Below are 20,543 nucleotides of genomic sequence, written 5' to 3' on the forward strand. Positions count from 1 at the left end.
AAATTACACTTTTGCCCAGTTACTCTTGGACCATCATTGCATTGCGGAAAGTTCCTCTGTGTTCCTAAGACAAACTGGTTCTTAAGACCAATTGCTGTTGCACCTACTGAACATTCTGTACTATTAACTGATGTTCTAATTTTATGCATTTGCTCTATTAAAAGGGCACCAACATTTGTGCCCCCATTATTTGTGGGGGTGTATGTATGTCTGACTGTATTTTTTTCTGTGCCTCTGTAACACAAACAGTATATGTGCTAGGCCATCTGTTATGTTCTGTTAATAGTAACTGTGGTGGGTTACACAGCTAATGTCAAGTTATAGAGGTGCTAATTTATAAAGGCCACCAACTGCATTTGCATCATAAATGATTGTATGGGTATCTTCTCTCAAACATGCTTTTGCTATCAGAACTTTGGTATGTTGTCCTCACTTAGCATGGATCACTTCAGTGGCGATACAAATTCAGCAGCACCTCCTGTTGACCCCTCAATGAGGCCAAATCAGTTTAAAAAGTGGCTGTTGGTGATAGTAGCAGCAGGAGCGATAATAGGATTGGGAGCAAAGACAATAATTTTTCCCCTGTGAAAAACCCTGTAACTTGATTGAAGAGGGGGAAAGAAAAAACTCCAAGGAACCCACTGGCAAATGAAAAGAAAAAGGTAATTTGAATAGTTAGGAAAACTGGGTACAAGATGGTATGACACACTAAGCTTCTTCCCTCATGTTGTAGAAGGAAGAATGGTTGTTGCTGCCACAGAAGGAAATTCTAGAAATGAGAAACATAATAATGTTCAAGAAGGTGCTCATGCTGATTATTCTTATTAGGATGAGATCAGCAGCATTGGTGCTATATCGATTTCTTAATCTGGAAAAGCCCAAACAAGGGAATTAAAATCTGCAGTTGCACCTGTTAAAGTCAAAATTGACAGTACAATGACTGATAAATTCTAGGTCTGAATGCCACTGCTACCTGTAGTTCATAAAATAATGATTCCTTGGCTTATTCTCCAAAAGGCTAGCATCCAATGTGGTATTTGGGAATGGCTGCTTAGAGGCATGGCTCCTTTTAGAAACCAGGAAGTGGGGCTAGGAGGAGGAAGAGCAGGGGCCCCAGTGGGAGTCAAGAGGGAGAGAAACCTAGAGGAGGTGACAATAAGACCCCTGGAATAAAGTTTGTTCGTGTTTGCATTTAAACCTGAGTGGTCTTCAAGTTTATTGGGATACCAAATCCAACACTACCCTCTTTGGATCTGGATTTTTTTCTAATAGTTAAGTGTAGAACTGACATAAGTCCTGCCCACATCATTATACTGCCAATGATACTTGTTACAGTATGTGCCTACTCGTGATGAATATATACCAGAAGGAAAAGCACATCTAGGTGTCGCATTTTCTTGATCGGGAAAGAATGACCTTTCCAATCTCTTTTGTAACCAATCTCACAAGAGTGTCTTTGTCTAAGACTGTTATCCCTTCAAGGTCACTTAGAAGTGTTCATTAACGATAAACCTCTGGCAGTGAGAAAAGTTCTAGTGAAGATGGGGACAATAATACTGACATACAATAAATCAGCAATACCATGCTAATTACCACCTTTGCTACCACACATTACCCTATTGCTTACTACTATGTTTGCCACCTATATCATTGCCTATAAGAATTAATCTATAACAAGATATTCAGCTTTCAACAATGTTGCCATAAGTGTCTCTATGCAAGCAGTTTAAAACTTTGCCAATCATTTAAGAGAAAAAAACTTAGAACTCAGGGACAGAACTATTGCTTTTACTCAAAAAATATCTGATGCAAGTTATAGGCTTCAGATAAAATTTCCAAAAGCGCCTAAATACTTAGCAACCTATGACCCATTTTCAAAAATGATTTAGGCACTTAGGGCCAGATTTTTAAAGGTATTTAGGTGGCTAAAGATGCAGATAGATACTAAGTTGAATTTACAAAAGTACCTACACAAATTAGGTGTCTAACCTTGTTGGGTACTTTTGAAAAGCCCACTAGAAATCTACTTGCATCTTTCAGCACATAAATACCTTTGAAAATCTGACCCTTAGTAGCCCAAGTCCCATTTTCTTTCAATGAGATTTAAGTTCCTAAGTCACTTTTGAAAACAGGCTCCTAAATCGCTTAGAAACGTTTCAAAATTTTAGCCCAAACTGTGAGTCTAGCATCCAGCCAGAATAGCTGGTCAGGCACTAGGGCAGATGTGCAGTATAGCAGAGAGAAGGCTCTGGAATAGGCACTTCTTACCCCAAACTAGATCCTCACTTGCCCACAACATGCTGGTGTGCAGTGAGCTGTTGTAGGGCTGGGCTCCATGCGCAATTGAGCTGTTCGGATACATTGTGACAAAACGCTTTCTCATAAAAATTTGCTGATTTGTCAAAATCAGACGTTTCTCTGAGATGGTTCGATTTAGACAGACGTTTCCGTCGGAAACCTGTGTGGTTCGTACCAGGTTGGCAACCTGGGTCCTCAGCAGCGCAACTGGCAGGCTGGTAGGGAGTTAGGAGCCTAGAAGCCCTGGCTCCCAGCTCCTTAGCAATCTGGGCCTCCTGGGTTGTGGTGCAGTCTACCCTGCAGACTGTTCTGGTGCTGGAGCTTCAGTGGAGCTGGGCAGAGAACTGTAATTCTGTTACATGGAACATTTTGAAATGTTTGGGGTTTGTTCTAAATTGTAATGGACCAAATTTTGAAATCCTCTGTGAAATGAGCTTAGTGTTCCCTTCCCAGCTTGAGTGCGCCCCCTTCTACATCTCTCCAAATCCTGCTCAGTCTTGGGTGATGGAATCACATCAATTCCACTACCAGCAGCCCTCAGTATCCACTGAGGAGGTGACAGGCTGGGCTTCTAAGTGTGCTACATATTAGTATCAAGAGGCTTTGAGTCTTGTAGCTTTTGTGATGCGCGTGCAGGGGGAGGAAAGGTAGTGAGAGAGGAATGACTACTGCTGTGACAGGTGTAGCAATATCATTGAAACTGGAGGAAAAAATCAGTTTGGGGGAAAACAATCATTTAGTTTGACCTGAAACAAAATATTTCATTTTTGAGTTTTTAACCTTTTAAAAAATAAAATTGAAGTAAATTTTGAAATAAAAAATAATTTTGAATTGAAAAAACTCAAAACATATAATTTAAAAAAATGTCAAAATAAGATGTTACAATTTTTTCAGAATTTTTAGTTTTTTGATTTTTTTATTCCTACCAAAACGATTTGGTAAGTTTGACTGAATTCATGAAATATTTCAGTTAACCCAAATGTGCATTTTTCAGGAAGAAAAATTTTTTGTCCAAAAAATTTCACCCCGCTTTATGCAGAGATACCTCTGTTTTGAGGATACTACAGTGAAACCAGAAAACCTCCCAAGTTCTATCTATGTCTATTTCAAGGCAGGTGAAACACAAATAAAAAGAGAGCAAACAGGGAGCCCTCCAACATTCAGAACATAACAGAACAGGCTTAGTTTTTTAAAATAAGTCTCCACTGACCCATATTAACTCCTACTTTATACAACTAAGTTTTAGCTAAGTTTTCTTTTAAACTGTTTCACTTTCAACAATCAGGTTCCCCCCCCCCCACCAGTTACAGAGAGAGTGACAATCTAACTTTGTCTTAAAACATTCTTAGTCTTACAGATGATGCTGTCTTGACAGCTCTGCTATTAATAGTGGCATTTTCCCTTTGGTTTAAAAAGGAGAGTTGTGCTGAAGTTAGAATCAGTCATGTTGATAATAGTTTTCCACTCAGAGCAAGTGCAGTGCACTAGCTTACGTAGGTGGATTTATGTTGCCAAATGGCGTGAAACATAAATGAATGTATCTATGGTATGTCGGCATGTGCAGAGTAGGTTACTTTATTGTGTTTTAAAGAGAAGTGAAATGGTGCTGCCTTAAAAGTTCTTTAAGTTATTTCATGTGAGAGGAGAGAACCTGACCTTTTTGTTCTACCTGATGACGAGAAAGGAGTTCAAAAAGCACTAGTTACATGAATCAGTACAGGAAATTGTCCTTCTAATTTAACAAGTCATTAAAAATTCATTAGAAGATTGGCATATTTAACTGGAAAATTTCAGCAGATCTCTGCTAACAGCTATGGCAGTGCAATTGACAACAAATGCTGTTATTTTGCATATGATTAGCAGCCATACCACCTCAGGCTGCAATCTTGTCAGATCTCACAGTCCCAAACTAATGTGGAATAGTCATAAGAACATAAGAATGGCCATACTGGGTCAGACCAATGGTCCACCTAGTGCAGTATCATATCTTCTGATAGTGGCCAGTGTCAGATGCTTCAGAAGGAATGAACAGAACAGGTCACTTTTGAGTGATCCATCCCTTGTCATCCAGGCTCAGCTTCTGCCAGTTAGAGTTTAGGGATGCCCTGATCATGAGGTTGCATCCCTGACCATCTTGGCTAATAGCCATTGATGCACCTATCCTCCATGAATTCATCTATTTCTTTTTTGAACACATTTATACTCTTGGCCTTCATGACATCCCTTGGCAATAAGTTCCACAGGTTGACAGTGCATTGTGTGAAGAAGTACTTCCTTTTGTTTGTTTTTAAAATTGCTGCTTATTAATTTCATTGGGTGACACTGTGACAGATTTCTGTTACCAATCTGCCTGAGACATCAAGTGATCAGGCTGAGGCCGCAGGATCATTGGGGGAGGAGATGACAGAGCACACCAAGTAACTGAGTTTTAAAGCTTTATTGATAAAATAATAAAATAACAGCAGAGAGTGCTGGGGGGGGGTGTTCCCCACGTCACTCAAAGGAAGGAAGAAAGTGTTAGTGCCCCAAGCCCAAGCCCTAACCTACTTTCATACTCACACCCACACTACCGGAGGCTGGCCAAGCCTGAGTGTAATGTAAGAAGAAGAGGGGGAAGGGTGGACGGGAGTTCTGCCCTGTGCACAGGTCGTCCGGGGTCTGCTGTTGATCTCCGATTTGTCTCAGCTCCCAGGAGGGTTTTTAAGTTCTGGGGTCTCTTGGGGGCGTTGCCTTCAGGGCCATTTGTTCCCCGTGCTCATTGTACCAGTTCAAACAGGCCTTGGTGGCTTTTTCAGCTTTCCCAAAACACATCGGCTTCAGGGATGCTACAGCGGTTGTTTACCCCCTCGCCAGCCTTCACTGTCATGCTGGCTTTTGCAGTCCCTGCAGGTTTGTGTGCAGCTGAATCTTCCTTTCTCATGATTGGTCAGGGGGGTGGAAATCCAGGTCCCCGTCTTTCTGGGCAGGCAGCCCAGTGTCAGTTGTGTGCTGTGACCTTGGGCGGGAGCCGGTGTCTTATCTTCGGACCTGGACTGTCAAGTTTGTCCATTACTTTCTCCTCCTGCCGCCCCCCTTTAGGCCTCTCGCAACCTGCAAAAGAATCTTCCACTCCACACTCACACCTTTAACCCTTCCCCAAAATGCCTTGTAATGCTTGCAACAGTGTTAGCAACATACAATGCTGATTTGCCTCCCCAGGGGACCCCCTAAGGGAGGGGGACCTTGGGTTTTGACAACACCTAATCCTTGTGTTACGTGAAGAGGTAAATAAAACTTCCTTATTCACTTTCTCCATATTGTTCGTGATTTTATAAACTCTATCACATCCCCCCTTAGCTGTCTCTTATTTAAGATGAACAGTCCCAGTCCGTTTATTTTCTTCTCATATGTATGTGGTTCCATACCCCAATCATTTTTGTTGCACTTCTCTGCACCTTTTCCAATTCTAATAGCTTTTTTTTGAGATGGGGTGACCAGAGCTATATGCACTATTCAGGGTCTGGGCTTCCATGGATTTATTTAGTGACATTATGATAGTTTCTGTCTTATTATCTATCCTTTTCCTAATGGTTCCTCTTTTTTTGACTATTGCTGCACATTAAGTGGATGTTTTCAGAGAGTTATCCATGATGACTGCAAGAGCTCTTTCTTGAGTGGTAGTAGTTAATTTAAAACCCATCATTTTGTATGCATAGATGGGATTAGTTTTCTGAATGTGCATTACTTTGCACTTACTAACATTGAATTTCATCTGCCATTTTGTTGCCCAGTCATCCAGTTTTGTGAGATTGTACTGCAACTTTTCACAATTAGCTTTGGGTTTAATTTCCTTGACTAATTTTGTATTGTCTGCAAACTTTGCCATCTCACTGTTCACCGCCTTTTCCAAATCATTTATGAATATGTTGAATTGCACAGGTCTCAGTACAGATCCCTGGGGGAACCCCGCTATTTACTTCTCTTCATTGTGAAAACCGACCATTTATTCCTACTCCTTGTTTCTTATCTATTAGTCAGTTCTCCTGATCCAGGAGAAGACCTTCCCTCTTATCTCAGAACTACTTAGTTTGCTTAACAGCCTTTGGTGTGGGACCTTGTCAAATGCATTCTGAAAGTCCAACTACACTATATCCACTGCATCAACCTTGTCCACATGCTTGTTGACTCTCTCTAAGAATTCTAATAGATTGGTGAGGCATTGATTTCCCTTTACAAAAGCCTGACTCTTCCCCAACATATTGTGTTTATCGATGTGTCTGATAATTCTGTTCTTTACTATAGTTTCAAACAATTTACCTGATTCTGAAGTTAGGCTTACTGGTCTGAAATTGTCAGGCTCACCTCTGGAGCCTTTTAAAAAAATTGGCATTACATTAGCTACCTACAGTCATCTGGTGTGGAGGCTGATTTAAGCATAGGTTACATACCACAGTTAGTAGTTCTGCAATTTCAAATCTGAATTTCTTCAGAACCCTTGGGTGAATGCCATCTGGTCCTCATGACTTATTACTGTTTAATATATAAATTTGTTCCAAAAGCCTCCTCTATTGACACTTCAATCTAGGACAGTTCCTCAGATTTGTCACCTAAAATAATGGCTTAGCTGTGGGGATCTCCCCATATGCTCTGTAGTGAAGAATGGTGGAAAGAATTCATTGAGCTTCTCCGCAATGGCATCTTCTTTCTTGAGTGCACCTTTAATACTTCTGTCATAAATATAAAGGGAAGGGTAAACACCTTTAAAATCCCTCCTGGCCAGAGGAAAACCCCTTTCACCTGTAAAGGGTTAAGAAGCTAGGATAACCTCGCTGGCACCGACCACAATGACCAATGAGGAGACAAGATACTTTCAAAGTTGGAGGGGGGGAAACAAAAGGTCTGGGTCTGTCTGGGTGATGCTTTTGCCGGGAACAGAACAGGAATGGAGTCTTACAATTTAGTAAGTAATCTAGCTAGATATGCGTTAGATTATGATTTCTTTAAATGGCTGAGAAAATAAGCTGTGCTGAATGGAATGGATATTCCTGTTTTTGTGTCTTTTTGTAACTTAAGGTTTTGCCTAGAGGGATTCTCTATGTTTTGAATCTAATTTCCCTGTAAGGTATTTATCATCCTGATTTTACAGAGGTGATTCTTTTTACTTTTTCTTCTATTAAAATTCTTCTTTTAAGAAACTGAATGCTTTTTCATTGTTCTTAAGATCCAAGGGTTTGGGTCTGTGGTCACCTATGCAAATTGGTGAGGATTTTTACCAAACCTTCCCCAGGAAGGGGGGTGCAAGGTTTTGGTGATGATTTTTGGGGGGAAAGACGTTTCCAAATGGCTCTTTCCTAATAAAAAACCCTGTTAGACATTTGGTGGTGGCAGCGAAGGTCCAAGGGCAAAAGGTAAAATAGTTTGTACCTTGGGGAAGTTTTAACCTAAGCTGGTAAAAGTAAGCTTATGAGGTTTTCATGCAGGTCCCCACATCTGTACCCTAGTGTTCAGAGTGGGGAAGGAACCTTGACAACCTCAATCATCCAGTGGCCCCACTGACTGTTTGGCAGGCTTCCTGCTTCTGATGTGCATAACTTTTTTTTTTGCTATTAGTTTTTTTGTCATTACCTAGTTTTCTTCAGATTCTTTCTTGGCCTGATTTATTACAGTTTGATACTTGACATGCTAGAGGTTATGTTCCTTTCTATTTTCCTCAGTAGGATTTGACTTCCAATTTTTAAAAGATGCCTTTTTGCCTCTAACCACCTCTTGTACTCTGCTGGATAGCCATAGTGGCATTTTTGATGCTTTTACTGTTTTTTTTTAATTTGGGATATACATTTAGTTTGAGTCTCTATTATGGTGTTTTTAAATAGTCTCTGTGCAGCATTACTCATTTCAGTATTTCTATGTGAATCTTAAGAAAAATCTCAGGGGTTGCAGAAAATCCCATAACATTTTTCACAAGAACAATGTCCTGGACAAATTTCAGTTTGCCTATCTACATTCCACCTACAATTTCAACTGGATACAGTTCAGCATTCTTTCTATCATATGCCCTAATTCAGGAAAGCACCAGAGAAAGCACTTAACTTTTAGAACATGCTTATGCACCATTAAGGTCAACAGGTCTTAAGCACCTGCTTTAGTCCTGTCCTCAGTAGGGATAGAATAAACATGTGCTTAAATACTTCTCTGAATCAGGGTCTTAAATTGTTGTCTTGAGTTGCTGAGAACAGTTAAACAGCTACCATATTCAAATTCCTTGGTTCAAGCATTTCAGTGGTTTTGACTGGGGACATCAAGAACTTTGGGATGTTTTGAGGTGAAAGGTAATGCACAAGTGGATTACACTTTATATTAAGGTTCCATTTGTAAATGGTTTACACAGGCTTAATAAAAGAATAATAGATTTTATAAGGCCGTGTTATAGATGGTTATAAGCATCTCAGTAGGTGTGGCAGAAGATTATAAGCAATTTATTGGCCTGTTGGGTTTTATAATCATCAAAAACAATTGATTCACCAGTTATGAAAACACCTATATCAATTATTTATAAATGGAGCATTGATATAAAGTGTGATCCACAAAGGCCAGATATTTTTATTATGATAGATTTAAGATACACTATGCCTGCTGAATTCAATCTTTTCATTTCCAGGGTTAAAAGAAAAAATGTGTAACTTCAACATTTATCAGCAAAAATGTCTGTTTTTGGAGATCCTATGAACATTGCCCAGTATTTTAAAAACTGGAACCTAAAGTTAGGAAACTAAGTCCATATTTAGGCTCTTAAATAGGTGGCATGATTTTCAAAAGCACTAAATCCAAAGTAGCTCCCACTGGGAGATGAGGATGTTTCACACCTGGCAGGACTCATCAATACAAGAGGAAATCCCTATTTAAAAATGTACTTAGAAATTTTGAGGGTATTACCTATAAACATTCTGTATGAACCAGGAGACTAACGAGCTGGATGATGATATCAGCGCGCACAAAGCATGTTATCACAAGCCAAAAAACTGGGGCCTGATGGATAACGAAAGTGAAATGTTTTCAGGTTATATAAACCATTGACTAATGAATCATACTTAATGGCATTTTTCAGAGAGAAAGACTCAGGAGAGACTTTGAAGCTTTTGAACTGCCAGTCAACCTTCAGCACATTTGCTACTTTATGAAAATTTAAAGGATGTTCACCATATAATATGCCTCGTTAGCAGAAAACTGACAAACCGGAACACACAACAAATTTCTTTGAATCTTCAGCAGAATATCTTCCTGCCCAAAACTGCATCTTTGGGTATTCACCATTTTTTTTCTATAAGTCAATTAATTTGGAAAGCTGCTTTGACAGCTGCAACATTTTATATTTCCTAACATTTAAAAATAAACGTTTGTGTAACTGAATGTCTTAGTATATTTACCACATGGCTGGAAGACATAAACCTGTTTTATTTAGAAAACAATTATAATACAATACATAATGGAAATAATTATGCTAAATAGTGTTCTGATAGACTTTGGCTTCAATCTAAATAAACAGGGATAATAATTAAAATAAAATAATAGTTATAGTAGTTTGTACTTATGTCAGAGTAGTTTTCATCTGAAGAACTGAATTAGTATTATTCCCATTTTACAGAGTGAGAAACTGCAGCAGGGGGTGTTTAAGTGGCTTGCCTACAGTTAGCCAATCAGTGGCAGCCTGGGGAACAGAGCCACACTAACTCCTGCATCCATGATCTAACCACTAGGCAATGCAGTCTTTCAGATAAGAATAGACTGTCCCCTAAGCCACCTCACACTCAAAATCTGAACTCAGGGGTTAAAGTAAGAGTGTGTGCATGTGTTTAGGGGAGAGCACAGTTCCTAAATGCAGAGGGAAGCTTTGCCTCCTCTCACTGGCTTGGGAAAGCAGTGCTCTTGCAAGTTTTCCGGTGCAGTGATATCTCCCCCTCTTGTTTCAACCTATTGTCACAACTTCCTGAACGAACACTGCTTTAGATGAAAAAACTTCAGTTAACTAGCCTGCTATCTCATTATTTTTCACCCTCACTCTGTATTTCCTGGCTTGAAAGACCCAGAAAGACCCCCAATACCACAAGAACAACTGTTTTCACTATACCTATTTCCAGGCCAATTAGGGGCCGTATGTATAGGAAACTACATGACAGAGATTGTCTGCGTGAGATTCCCAGCGCGGTTTTGCGGATCATCCCAAAAGGCACAGACATGCATCCACACTTTGGGTACTTATCCAAACAAAAGCAGAACTCTGAGTGGCGGATTCTGTGCTGTGCCTCACAGGACGTGCAGCACAGAGGGAAGGGTGGCTTTAAGCCACTTGGGTGTCGCTCGGATTCTAGGTCAGCAGGCAGCTGACATGGAGGCTACTGTAATTTATAGCTGCCTTACTCAGCATGCGTATGGACTTCACTACATCCTAGGGCAGCCCACAACATGGGTGGTGTGTGACTCCTCCATCTGGGGAGGCTGTGTGCACCCGGACTCTGGCCCCGCCCCGAGGCCCATCCCTACTCAGCCTCCTCCCCTTGAAACTCCGCCCACACTCCACCCCTGATCCCAGGCAGCCCCCTCCTCAAGGCCCACCCTGCTGCCACTTATGCCTCTTCACCCCCTTCTTCAGCTCCCCCACCCCCGGCCACTCAACACTTGTGTGCCTATTTGCCCCTCCACCATTCCCCCCTCATCATTCAAGCCTCTTTGCTCCCTTCCCCAGCCCCCCGCCACCGGCTGGCTGGCCACTCCCCGCTCATGTGCACCTCTTCGCCCCCTCGCACAAGACCCCCATGTGAGTGGAGTGGAGATGGGAAGAGGCAAAGACTCGGGGGAAGAGGATGCATGAGAGTGCGGCCTCAGGGCAGAGCGTGGGCCGGGCCACAGCTGGCTGCGGTGCCCAACCTTTCAGTGGCTGCACGCTCCAAAGGCAGCAGGCTGGCTGTTTGGGGAGGCTTACTTTCGCCTGGTCTCTTATACGTGCCTATAGCCCACAATCTCAGTAATGTTCAGCTCTACCATGGATGCTTCCCTTTTCCCTCCTTGTTCCACTCCAGCACATTCCCTGTGTGTATAGTGCCTCTGCACTGCACATGTGCTCTACACTGCTCTTGTGCTGGAGGAAAGGCCTGTATGGTCTTTATATGCTACCAGAAAGGTATTTAATATCCCGAGTGGCAGCCAGGATTGGCCCCGAATCTTCTGAAGTTCATCCGTGGCTATATAAAATATTGCCCTGCTTTTAGATTAGTACCAATAGGTTTCCTTGACTGAAATATAAGATTGAGACTTGGGGTCAAATTCTGCATTTCATACTCATCACTGGTTTCAGAGTAGCAGCCGTGTTAGTCTGTATTTGCAAAAAGAAAAGGAGGACTTGTGGCACCTTAGAGACTAACAAATTTATTTGAGCATAAGCTTTCATGAGCTACAGCTCACTTCATCGGATGCATTTGGTGGAAAATACAGTGGGGAGATTTATATACACAGAGAACATGAAACAATGGGTGTTACCATACACACTGTAAGGAGAGTAATCACTTAAGATGAGCTCTTACCAGCAGGAGAGTGATATATGCCATCATGTGCCAGCAATGCCCCTCTGCCATGTACATTGGTCAAATTAGACAGTCTCTACGTAAAAGAATAAATGTACACAAATCAGATGTCAAGAATTATAACATTCAAAAACCAGTCGGAGAACACTTCAGTCTCTCTGGTCACTCGATTACAGACCTAAGATTGGCTATTCTTCAACAAAAAACCTTCAAAAACAGACTCCAACAAGAGACTGCTGAATTGGAATTAATTTGCAAACTGGATACAATTAACTTAGGCTTGAATAGAGACTGGGAGTGGATGGGTCATTACACAAAGCAAAACTATTTCCCCATGTTATATCCCCCCCACCCCACGTTCCTCAGACGTTCTTGTCAACTGCTGGAAATGGCCCACCTGAATTATCACTACAAAAGGTTTTCTTCCTTCTCCCCCCCCCACACTCTCCTGCAGGTAATAGCTCATCTTAAGTGATCACTCTCCTTACAGTGTGTATGGTAACACCCATTGTTTCATGTTCTCTGTGTATATAAATCTCCCCACTGTATTTTTCCACCGAATGCATCTGATGGACTGAGCTCTAGCTCATGAAAGCTTATGCTCAAATAAATTTGTTAGTCTCTAAGGTGCCACAAGTACTCCTTTTCTTTCTACTCATCACTGGAGATTTTTAAGAGCAGGTTAGACAAACACCTGTCAGGGATTGTCTAGATAATACTTAGTCCTGCCAGGAGTGCGGGGGACTGGATAGATGACCTCTCAAGGGCCCTTCCAGTCCTATGATTCTATGATTTTACTCAAACAAACTCCCATTGACTTCAATAGGAGAGTTATTTGAGCAAGGAGTGCATGGTTTCTCCTCAAAACTTATTATTTTAATATATCCTGCAAACTATAGATTGTAAACTCTTCACAACAGGGGCTGTCTTTATTCTGTATATTGCAGAGTGTTAAATGTGTGTTCAGTGCCTTGTCATAACCATACAGCTAGAATTTCTCCTTACCTGTAAGGGGTTAAGAAGCTCAAATAACCTGGTTGGCACCTGACCAAAAGGACCAATAGGGAAAGAAGATACTTTCAAATCTTGGTGGTTGGGGGGAGGCTTTGTCGGTGTGTTCTCTGGGGAAAGCAGAGAAGCATCAGGTCAAAAACTCCTTCTCCTATAAACCATCCTGTATAAGTCTCTGATATTACAAAAAGAGTAAGTAAATAAGGCAAGGCACATTAGATTACCTTTTGTTTTCAACTTGTGAATTTTCCCTTTGCTAGAGGGAGGTTTATCCCATTTTTTTGTAACTTTAAAGTTTTGCCTAGAGTGAAATCCTGTGTGTTTTGAATCTGAATTACCCTGTAAAGTATTTACCATCCTGATTTTACAGAGGTAATTCTTTTATCTTTTCTTTAAATAAAATTCTTCTTTTAAGAACCTGATTGATTTTTCATTGTTCTTAAGATCCAAGGGTTTGGGTCTGTGTTCACCTGTACCAATTGGTGAGGATATTATTCTCAAGCCTTCCCCCGGAAAGGGGGTGTAGGGTTTGGGGGAATATTTTGGGGGAATAGGACTCCAAGTGGTCCTTTCCCTTGTTCTTTGTCTAAATCACTTGATGGTGGCAGCATACTGTTCAAGGACAAGGCAGAATTTGTGCTTTAGGAAAGTTTTTAACCTAAGCTGGTAAAAATAAGCTTAGGGGGTCTTGCATGTGGGTCTCCACATCTGTACCCAAGAGTTCAGAGTGGGGAAGGAACCCTGACAGTGCCAAACAAATAATAATAATTATTAATAAAAGCATATTTTTGGAGTGCACTGTAATTTCTTTGAATCAATCCAGCCAAATCTGTATTTCTAAGGCACTCATCCCCTGGGGCTCAAAGGGCTTCTAATGCCCTTTTAAAAATACATTTCTTTATGTATTTGTGATCTGTGAACCTCAAAAGGTTTGGAGGTTCAAGTTTAGATAAACACCCAAAAGTTCAGATGCTTGTTCAATAGCACTTTGATCTAAAAATTGATGAGGAAATCTCACGACCTAGTTGTCTCTCAAGATTTTTGGCAGTTTCTGGTTTGCGCAAGTCAATGATAGTCAAAATAGGCTTGTGGTATGTCTAGAAGCCTGCTCAGGCCAAAATGAAGAAGTGCAGAGGCTTGTGAAAATTTAGTTCTTCTCCATCCAAAGGTCAGAAAGTCTGGAATTCCCTATCTCCAGAATCATGGAGAAAAGTTAAGGATAGCAGCCCTTCTTCACATGCAAACAAAAGCGTCAAGTTGCCTTATCTTGTTACAGTTCAGTGTAGTTTTTCTATCTTCATGATGCCTTAAGAAAAATAGAACAAAAGAATCTAAATGAATCTCCCATGAAGCCAGAACCCCCTTGGGTACATTGAAAATACAGTTGTGCAAGATGACCAAATTAGGGCAAATTAAAAATGAGTTTGGGAGTATTAAATTTAAGCAAAGTGTACCAGAAACAAATCTTGTATAATGAGCAATCTGAATCTCTGGAAACTTAGGCATTTGAATGTCAAATCTCAGCTGAGATAAACTAGAATATACAGTAATTTGACATCTTTCTGAAGATGCATTAGTCTTTAAAATAGAAAATGTGGGTATTTTTGTAAGCAGAAAAGAGGGCAATTATTTGTTTTAAGATTCTAAAATGCAGATTGTTTGTGACACGCTCAGTGTAAAAGCAGAGCTCTCTAAACTGGGGCCATGGAACCATAACTACTGTAGGCACATGCTATAAATGACTTAAACTGCTGCCTAGATTGTTTTTCTGCAATAAGGAAATAAGTACTTTAAGGGAAATTGTAAAGTATCTGCTATCTAGTTTTCATAGATTTATTTATTTTGCTCACTTGTAATTCCCTTAAAATTTAGGGCCAGAGTCTGCTGTCCTTACTCGCACTAAGCAGCAATTTTTCATGAAAATAACCTTGTGGAAGTCTATGGGATTACTTGTGTGAGAAAGGACTTCTCACTTGAGTAAGGGTTGCGCTTAAAAATTACATAATAAGATGCTCTCCTTCAGATTTTATCCAGGTCTATTTAGCAAAGATCAGAACTTTTCTGCTATGGTTTTGTTTTCTTGTTTTCCAAAGTCTAACAGGTGTGGGGCATAATTTCAAAAGTTCATGTGCATTAAAATGGACAGCTGCACTTATGCATAAGTATAACTGGAATACAAACTTTTGAAAATATGACCCTTTCTGACCCATTGTACAAAAACTTTGACTATTGCTTAGAATAAATAGACAAGAATTAAAAAATAAAATACCCTCTAATTAGTTAATGGTTAGAATAGCACATTAGTTGTATGTGTGTGTGTGTAGAGAGAGAGGCATACAGAGGAAGGGATTAGCACCAAGAAACAATGAAAATAGTATCTGCTAAACATGAAGTGAAGAATAAATAAAAACTGGTTTGAAGGCATGGGCTCTAATTAATTAATTAAAATACCTATTATTGGATTATTTCATCCAATCCCCATTGTCTACAAATTAACATTATTAGGCTAATTAGGCCTTGCTTCTGCAATCTGATTTGCATGGATGGATTGTTACAGTCACATGATTGACGTCTCTGAAGGGAACGCTCCAAAAGCATTGGGGGTGAGGGGAGGGCAATGCTGCATGGACAGCTGAATCTCTCTTCTACATGGAAGTGGGTAGATCCGTGCACTATGAGTTACTATACACAGCACCCCAGAACTAGAGAAGTGACTTGAAGCCTCAGGCTGCATTCACGTGTTGCTGACTTTTCCAGTGGAAGAGCTGCAGTTTTGGCAGAAAGCATACTCTTCATCCACCACCCTGGCCTGCCCACCTTTCAGGAAAAGGAGAGATGGCTACATGGAGACAGAGAAGCATTTTGCCCAACCATTTTTTCCCTTAGCATATCTCCCCCATGGCTTTTTAATTGTGCTGTCTTCACTCCACATCATGCAATATGTGGGCAGGGAACATAAGGGCCATTATCTTTATGTTTTCTATTATTCTGTCATTGCTAATATTTTATTCTCCAAAGCATGAGGACTTTGCACAAGAAAACTAAAGGTTAATAGTGTTTCTATTTTAAATTAAATAATCTAAAAGAAAACCCACCAAATTTTCTTAGCACAACCAGCAAATAAGAGGCCATCATGAATGTAAATTTGAAAGCAGAACTGTAGCTTTCATTAAATTACAACTTTTGTGTGAAATTTTCACATATTGGAAAATTTTCTACAGATTTTCATGCAAACTGTTTCCCTCTGTCTGTGAAACTGAAAAGCTGTTCTCTCTAAAGTACATATTTATGAGTTTTTGACCTGAAGGCAGGTGGGAAAAAAGAGACAACCTCACATATGCTCTAGTGGATTGACCACACAGCTGGGGGCCAGGAATTCACAAGTTCCTTCCTCACTGACCTTAATAACACTTAGCACTTATGTGGCTCTTTACACATATTAGTAGCACACACTGTGAGGCAGGTAAATATCTATGTCCTCATCTTACATAAGGGTAAACAAACTCAGTTGACTTGTTCAAGGTTATATAGGAAGACTGTGTCAGAACTAGAATTAGAATGCATCTCTCCTGATGCTCAATCTAATCCTTAATTTACTAGACTACAGTGCCTCCTGGACAAATCAAATACCCTCTCCCTGTTACAGCCACTAAAGCTCCACAAAACTGGCCAAACTACACTCCACTTTCAGTATGTGCTAGCATGGATGAGTATGTCATGCTGTATGGTAGCTGTCATAATACAATTTGTTGGATTAGCTCTGCTACATTTCTGCTATGTGACCTTGGGCAAGTGTCTTCATCTCTCCGCTATTTGTTTTGTCTGCTTACATTACATTACATTACATGCTTACATGTCTGCTTTAGGGCAGGGATTGTCTCTCACTATAGGTTTGTACAATGCCTCACTCAGTGGGGCTCTGACCTCTGTTGTGGCCTCTAGACGTTATGGTAATAAAAAAGATAATAAAAAAATAAGATGCCTGAACCCACAGAACTATAATTTATCATATAAATGACTTAAATTGTGGCTTCTTCAAATACATTGATTAATCTATTATTTTCAACATGGGCATATCTGAGCTCAGTATAGAGGCCCAGAGTGTGAACGTAAGCAGAAAATTGCTCCTATCAAATCAAGATGAATTAAAATCTGAAATAGCAAATGTTTGACTAAAACAGAACTTTGGTTACTGCACAGGGGTTAATTTTCAACAAATTAGGATTAAGAGCAAAGTCTCTTTTTTGAAGGAACATTATCAACCACTTGTTCAAACACCTCAGCAAGTTCAGTAAATCGATGACTTGGCAAGTTCAGTAAGTAGATGACAAATTTTCTGTTATAAGGCTTGTAAAATTGCTCATAAAATTTGTTTTCCCCAATATAATTTACTTGGTCAGCAGAGTTGGTTTTATTAAAACAGGATTGGCAGTTTTAAGTGGTTTTAAAGAATTTCTTAGTTATGCCTATTTTGCAGGAAATCTCCTTTGTACACAAAGATTAACTTAAAGTCATCGCATTGTCCATGCAAAATGGTTGTGCCAACTGGTTAAGGTATTGGCATTGACGAGCTCAATACCTCAGATAGTTGACTGCAAAGAGATGTTTCTGAAAAGCTGAGAGTTCTTAAAGGTATCCTGCAAAGAAATAAAACACAACAAAGCTGGGTTTATAAAGATGACCTGAAAGATATTGTGTTCTGCTTGGGGCTTTAGTTGTTGTTGTTTGGTTTTACATTAGAAATTCAAGTCCTGTCTTCCCAGAAGACTATAATGGCTGGAAAACTAGTGAAATGATGTCATCTCAACAGTTATGAAAGTGAAATTTGAGCATTCAAGACAAGAAGAGATATTTAGTCAGGTTAACAAAAACTTTTATTTATTTATTTGTTTTGTCACCACCTATTTAACTTCAATGGCCAATTAACATTTTGGATAAAGGACATCTCTGTTAAAATTCAGCACCCTAAGGCCTTCAATTTAGGTGTAATATCACTCAATAAACATGAGAGAGATACACATCCTCCTCTAAACACAGGAAAAATCATAGCTGGTATTCCTGATACTTTAAAGTAACAATCAAGCAAATGCCCCCTCCCTCCCTCTCCCTACCTTCTTTATGCATCATAAAGAAGGTAAAAAGAGTACAATCCTGATTTTTAAAAAAGGCTTAACTATTTGTTCAATCTAAATGTTTAACATCACCTTTACAGCTTTTAGACTGAAAGCAGTAATCTGTTTATCACACTACCAGCCATTTTTTAGGGCAAAGTTCTCTTGCCATTTTGATACAGCAGGGAGATTGCAATGAGAGCTGAACAAATAGAAGGAAATAGAAGGAAAATTATTGGCAATCAGTCATTAGACTTCAAAAGCGAATTTCAATTCATCCATGTTCAGAAAAGTGAATTGCATGTTATGCATTGGTTATTAAATTTGTAATTCAGACTTTAGGTTAGTTACTTAAATCACTGAATGCCTTTTGACAATGGACTTTAGGTAAGGAAGTTACAGAGATCTCTGTAAGTCTGTGTTTGCTTGAGCACCATATGACTAAGCATTTGGGACATGAAGCCACAAAAACATTTGAAAGCTAGGACTATTATTCACTGTACCCTCCACCCTGTCTCAGGAACATTGCTGGAAATGATATAGTTGGATGACAATTGTGACTTTCAGATGATCTTCCCTCCCACTCAGAAACAGATTAAAAGTAACTTTACACAAATAACTTTTAAAAAATACAGATTAGAATTATTAACAGTTGTGCTTCAAAGGCAGGTAATAAATACTAATTAAGGGCAAAATTGCCATTTTACAGACTGTATATGTAGGACAGTACGTTGTGATGCCCCAGAGGAGACCAGAAAGCTGATTGTGATTTTGAATCATAATCTGTCTCCCGGTTTCCTTCTGCTCCAGCAGAGGCCAACCCCATAGTTAGCACAGCATATGTCCTCATATATGCCAATGCAGCTGAACTGGTTGGCAGAACCAAGGATCCACCCATTACCTGCCCCATACTGCCTGTTCTCCACCCACATATCTGGGGAGGAAGGCCATAGTGGGCTCCAGGAGACTACTGTCACCTACATACTGCTACCCATGCTATGACATGCTGTATGCCCCACAGTCTGCATAAGACAAAGCATACATTTTCTCGTGATCAGACTCGGCAAACACATGTTCAGCCTAATAAACACAATTTAATTCTCTGCACTATTGTTATAACCATTTTTGTCTAGTATATTAGAGACACAAGGTGGGTGAGGTAATAGCTTTTATTTGACCAAGTTCTGTTGGTGAAAGAGACAAGCTTTCGAGCTGCACAGAGCTCTTCTTTACCTTACCCACTTTGTCTCTCTGCAATTTAATCCTGGCAGTGGAATAAAATTTGCAAGTAGATAGGTTTGCCTTACAAAATAAAAAACAAATAGCATTTATTCTACTATGCTACTTGTCTAAAATGCTGGAGCACTTGAATTAGTTAGTGCAAATAGTTAAACGAATGTTATAATACTGTATAGCTTCATTAAAGGCTGAACATGAAGAGATGAAAGCTGGACTGTAATATGGGTTAATGCTAGTGAATCGGCCAAGAATCAAGGTCATGAAGAAATACATTTGAAAGGATTAACATTGCTGTGGAATTTACCGTTCCACGAGGTCGATCCTATGGGATTCAAGAGGAAGACTGTGAAAGAGCAGTTGAGTGCCACTGGTAGGTCTAGTGGAGGCTGTTTCTTTTTTTCAGTTGTGATCCAGTAAGGTAAAGTAGGTTGAGAGGATCAGGTGCTGTGAGATGGGAAAACCAGAATACATCATAAGGCAGAGTATAAGAGATGAAAGAGATGAACTGATAAATGCACATCCATTCCTGGTGTAAGTGTAACCCACACACCTCCTGGGTGTGATGTTCTGTCCCATCTAGTGGTACTGAGACCACTTAGAGCAGCGATGGGCGAACTTTTTGGCCTGAGGGTCACATCGGGGAATGGAAATTGTATGGCGGGCCATGAATGCTCACAAAATTGGAGGTAGAGTGCGGGAGGGGGTGCAGGCTCTGACTGGGGGTGTGGGCTCTGGGGTAGGGCCAGAAATGAGGAATTCAGGGTGCGGGAGCGGGCTCTGAGTTGGGGTGTGGGGGGAGGTGAGGACTCTGGGGTAGGGCTGGGGATGAGGGGTTTGGGGTGCAGGAGGGGGTTCCAGGCTGGGACCAAGGGGTTCCGAGGGTGGGAGGGGGGATCAGGGCTGCGGCAGGGGGTTGGGGCATGGGGGAGGGGCGTGAGGGCTCCGTCTGGGAGTGCGGGCTCTGGGGTGGGGCTGGGGATGAGGGGCTTGGGGCACAAGATGGGACTCTGGGCTGTGAGCGAAGGTGGGAGGGGGGATTAGGGCTATGGCAGGGGATTGGGGTGAGGAGGGGGGCTCAGGAGTGTAGGCTCCAGGTGTCACTTACTGCAAGAAGCTCTTGGAAGCATGTCCCTTCTCCGGCTCCGAGGCACGGCCAGGCGGCTCTGCACGCTGCCCTGTCCACAGGTGCCATCCCTGCAGCTCCCATTGGCCAGGAACCATAGCCAGTGGGAGCTGCGGGGGGTTGCGCCTGCGGATAGGGCAGCGAGCAGAGCCACCTGGCCACACCTCCATATACTACGTAGGAGTCAGAGGGGTGTCATGCTGGCTG

Source organism: Dermochelys coriacea, chromosome 1, assembly GCF_009764565.3.
Source record: "Dermochelys coriacea isolate rDerCor1 chromosome 1, rDerCor1.pri.v4, whole genome shotgun sequence".
NCBI lineage: Eukaryota > Metazoa > Chordata > Testudines > Dermochelyidae > Dermochelys > Dermochelys coriacea.